Raw genomic sequence first — 5,050 nt, forward strand, 5'->3', positions numbered from 1 at the left:
GTATATATTGTTACCTTTGGAAATCAATTAATTTAACAGATAGCATTTTATGATTATATACCAGAACAGTTTGAAGGCAACACTTTCTTTGGCTCCGAAAAAGTCATACCAACGTTACATTTGATTTAAATTCATCTAGTAAGCAAATATTACAGTACATGTAGATTCAGACAGGAGATGGTTAAATAGAGGGTTTAGATGTTGTCCAAAACAGCATAAACACGCAAAAACATAACACCTGCATATATATATGAAAAAAATACAACTCATTTCAGTGTGCGTACGTATGTTTATTTTTCAAATTACAAGGCATGATTTGTGCTTTGGTTTTGTGTTCGACTCTGCCACTAATACTCTGAAATAGAGAGAACCAGCAATAATAAGTGTGTATACTTTAAACATTATTTACAATTGTATTCAAAGATGTGGTAAAACTAGTTGACCTCTTTACTAGACACCAATCATAAAATAATTCTTAGATATATGGAAAAAAAAACTCCGTAAAAGAATAATGAAATAAAAATGTAAATGCAAATTATATTCATGTAATAAGTATTTAAACAATATGGTGAATAAGTTTCTGAACAGAATTTTAAACAGACATAAGTTCATCAGATGTTGTAATATCCAAGGTAAAAAGTAAATAACAAATATGTATGCTGAAATGATAATACATAAAAAATAACTTGACAAACCATTTGATGTATTTAAAAATGTAAGTATTAGTTTTAATAGAGATTCCCTGAACATAAGAAAACGAGCTGTTACAAAGAAACAATATTCATTGGAACTGTGTTACCGGTGATGAAACTTTAGATAAAAGTTCACATGAATATGATATAACAAACGACTAATAGATTGTATAAAGTCAACCTGTAGTAATGAACTTACTTGGACATTTGCGGTTAGAACACGTGACCTTTCCATTTTTGTGGCATTTGCAATCATTACAATCGTCTTTGAACGTTTGACCGTCCTGGTAGGTGTTTCCTTCGTAGGTGCATGTGTTCTCTGTAATTTAACACAAATATGCACTTAGAGAAACTTCAGCTTCATCTGCAGGAAAGAAACATGGTAATAGCATGTGCTCTTTAATTAACAACAATTGTCGATCTCTGAACATTGTGAAAAAGCAAATAAACAGACAAAACCCACAAGTACAAAACAAACCTATCAAACGCTGCGATCTACGCATTGGAACGGTGAAAAAAAGCATATTAAGTTTAAACTGGAGCTCCAAATTTCACAACCATCCCGTAACTATTCACATCAATGGCAAATGTATGCAATGGACAAAACAGAAAAATTATTATTTTTAATGCCAACGGAATAACGGAAAATACATTTCAATTTAATTACCATTTAATACACCTCATGGTTGAAAACACATCGGAGCAACACAATTGTCACGTGTTTTTATGCGTGATGAATCAAAACATTAAAAATTATCCACAACCTCTCGTTTTCTATCAACTTCTTCAGAAAACATTGCATCATGTAGTTAAATAGTCTCATAATTGTCGTGCAATATCAGATGAAGGCCGTAAAAATTATTCTTAAAACCAATTTAAGTAAATTTGTTGTGTAGGTTTATTCTAGGATATCTCAAAAGCATCTCTTTAATGGTATAATAATATTAAATTTAAATACAAATTATATCTATTGTATAATATTTCTACACAAATATGGTAATTTACCTTCTGAAAAAAACATAAATTAGAAATGATTACACCAAATGATGAAATATCCAAAGAAAAAATAAGCAAATTGCAAATGCGTATACGTATATGAAAATACAGTACACAGGAATACATTTTACTACAACTAACAACTTAAATCGATTTAAAAAAACTGTGTATGTATTATTCTAAAAATACTTATTTTCACACGGAACAAATCGATCAAGATACATTTGCAAATCCTGTGTATTTAGCATTTTTCGAATTAACTTAACCAACTTTTATAGAGATTGCCAGAAAAGTACACACTTTTCTATTAAACTTCAACGCATTTTTATTTAGTAACTATTATCCTGGGAACCGGATTGCACATGTAGACATAATCGTACAGAAGCAAAAGTAAATATAATAAATGACTGATATTATATAGATCTTCAGCCGGTAGCATTGGACAGAGTGAAACCGTATTAGTATCTTCAGAAAAGAAAGATTCTAGTATCATTTGTCTCGTTATGTATTGTACGTTTTCTATCTCTGAACATTGCAACACAAAACAAATACATAAGACTACACCATCAAGTACACAACCGACCAAAGAATAATAACACTCGGTTCACCAAATATAAAACGTTTGATAAATCAAAGAATTTGAGTTTTACTGGATCTGCAAATCTTACATCATCACGGAACTACCAACCAATATCTCATCCATACAAGTGACAACACGGTAAAAATACAAAACCAGGTAATGTGAATACTGCAGTGGGAATCGGATTGGCACGGCTAATGAAAAACACTGTGGGATTAATACACATTTTGGAGTTCCAAACCTTTCACTTAGCACAGATGTGCATATACAAATGAATAAGCGTATGGCATCACAAGTCAATTTAAATAGGAATACAATATAATACAGTTGATTGTAAATACTATTTATATGTTCAATGGTCGGATGCAAAACAGAGAAGCAGACTGTAAAACGTGCATATGTACCTCCGATGTTGAAGCATACAGAGTAAACAACGTTTATGTTAGGGTTTTACTGGATTGTCGATGTTGAAAAATGTAACAGAAGCAAGTATTATGATAACATAAAAAAGATTGATATATCGTTTGCATTTAAAATGTAAAAAGTAACTTACTGGCATATACGCGTTGTGAACATTTGACTGTTCCATCGTTGCATGTGCACTCGCTATAAACGTCTATGAAAGTTTGACCGTCCTGATAGGTATTTCCTTTGTAGGTGCATTGTTTCTCTGTAATTTAACACACATATGCACAAAATGTAACGTCAGCTGCATCATTATTAAAAACATGGGTAAAAGCATCTGTTTTTTTGATGGCAAGATGTTAATCTATTAGCATTATTGCACAAAATAAATATATAAGCCAACATACCCATCTACACTACACGATAGGTTATACTGGATTGTTGATGTAGAACAATGTAAAAGAAGCAAATATAAACATGACATAAAAACGAATGTTGCATCGTTTGCATTAAAACTGTAAAAAGTAACTTACTGGGATATACGCTCATCCACAACCTCTCGTTTTCTATCAATCTTTTCAGAACACATTGCACCATGGAGTTAAATAGTCTCAAAATTGTCGTGCAATATCAGATAAAGACGTAAAAATTATTCTTAAAACCAATTTAAGTAAATTTGTTGTGTAGGTTTATTCTAGGGTATATCAAAAGCATCTCTTTAATGGTATAATAATTTTAAATTTAAATACAAATTATATCTATTGTATAATATTTCTACACAAATATGGTAATTTACCTTCTGAAAAAACTTAAAATAGAAATGATTACACCAAATGATGAAATATCCAAAGTACAAATAAGCAAATTGCAAATACGTATGCGTTTATGAAAATACAGTACAGAGGAATACATTTTTCTACAACAAACAACTTAATATATCGATTTGAAAAAACTGTGTATGTATTATTCTAAAAAAACTTATTTTCACACGGAACAAATCGATCGAGATACATTTGCAAATCCTGTGTATTTAGCATTTTTCGAATTGACTTAACCAACTTTTATAGAGATTGCCAGAAAAGTACACACTTTTCTATTAAACTTCAACGCATTTTTATTCAGTTACTATTATGCTGGGAACCGGATTGCACATGTAGACATTATCGTACAGAAGCAAACGTAAATATAATAAAAGACTGATATTATATAGATCTTCAGCCGGTAGCAATCGACAGAGTGAAACCGTATTAGCATCTGCAGAGATGAAAGATTCTAGTATCATTTGGCTCGTTATGTATTGTACGTTTTCTATCTCTGAACATTGCAACACAAAACAATTACATTAGACTACACCATCAAGTACACTACAGAACGAAGAATAATATCACTCGGTTCACCAAATATAAAAGTATGATAAATCAAAGAATCTGAGTTTTACTGGATCTGCAAATCTTACATCATCACGGAACTTTCAATCAATAGCTCATCCATACAAGTGACAACGCGGTAAAAATACAAAAACACGTAATGTGAATACTGCAGTGGGCATCGGATTGGTACGGCTAATGAAATACACTGTGGGATAAATACACATTTTGAGGAGTTCCAAACCTTTCATTTAGCACAGATGTGCATAAACGAATGAATCAGCTTATGGCATCACAAGCCAATTTAAATAGGAATAAAATATTATACAGTTGATTGATAATACTATTAATATGTTCAATGGTCGGATGCAAAACAAAGAATCAGAATGTAAAACATGCATATGTACCTCCGATGTTGAAGCATACAGAGTAAACAACGTTTATGTTAGGGTTTTACTGGATTGTCGATGTTGAAAAATGTAACAGAAGCAAGTATAAAGACAACATTAAAAAGACTGATATATCGTTTGCATTTAAAATGTAAAAAGTAACTTACTGGCATATACGCGTTGAGAACATGTGACTGTTCCATCGTTGCATGTGCACTCGCTATAAACGTCTATGAAAGTTTGACCGTCCTGATAGGTTTTTTCTTTGTAGGTGCATTGTTTCTCTGTAATTTAACACACATATGCACAAAATGTAACGTCAGCCGCATCATAAGTAACATGGGTAAAAGCATCTGTTTTTTTAATGGCGAGATGTTAATCTATTAGCATTATTGCACAAAAGAAATATATAAGCCAACATACCCATCTACACAACACGATAGGTTGTAGACTGGATTGTCGATGTAGAACAATGTAAAAGAAGCAAACATAAACATAACATGAAAACGAATGTTGCATCGTTTGCATTAAAACTGTAAAAAGTAACTTACTGGGATATACGCTCATCCACAACCTCTCGTGTTCTATCAATTTTTTCAGAACACATTGCACCATGGATTT

At 31.6% G+C, this 5,050-nt stretch overlaps 1 long non-coding RNA gene across 1 annotated transcript; it reads right to left on the reverse strand.

The window, feature by feature from the left end:
* Nucleotides 1–277: 277 nt before the first annotated feature.
* Nucleotides 278–2,923, reverse strand: LOC127861071 (uncharacterized). The gene is made up of 3 exons (XR_008040058.1): nucleotides 2,822–2,923; nucleotides 892–1,011; nucleotides 278–355 (listed from the first exon to the last, which is right to left on the reverse strand). It is a non-coding gene; the product is annotated as an uncharacterized LOC127861071 (long non-coding RNA).
* Nucleotides 2,924–5,050: the final 2,127 nt, after the last annotated feature.

The sequence above is a fragment of the Dreissena polymorpha genome, chromosome 15 (genome assembly GCF_020536995.1).
Source record: "Dreissena polymorpha isolate Duluth1 chromosome 15, UMN_Dpol_1.0, whole genome shotgun sequence".
Taxonomy (NCBI): domain Eukaryota; kingdom Metazoa; phylum Mollusca; class Bivalvia; order Myida; family Dreissenidae; genus Dreissena; species Dreissena polymorpha.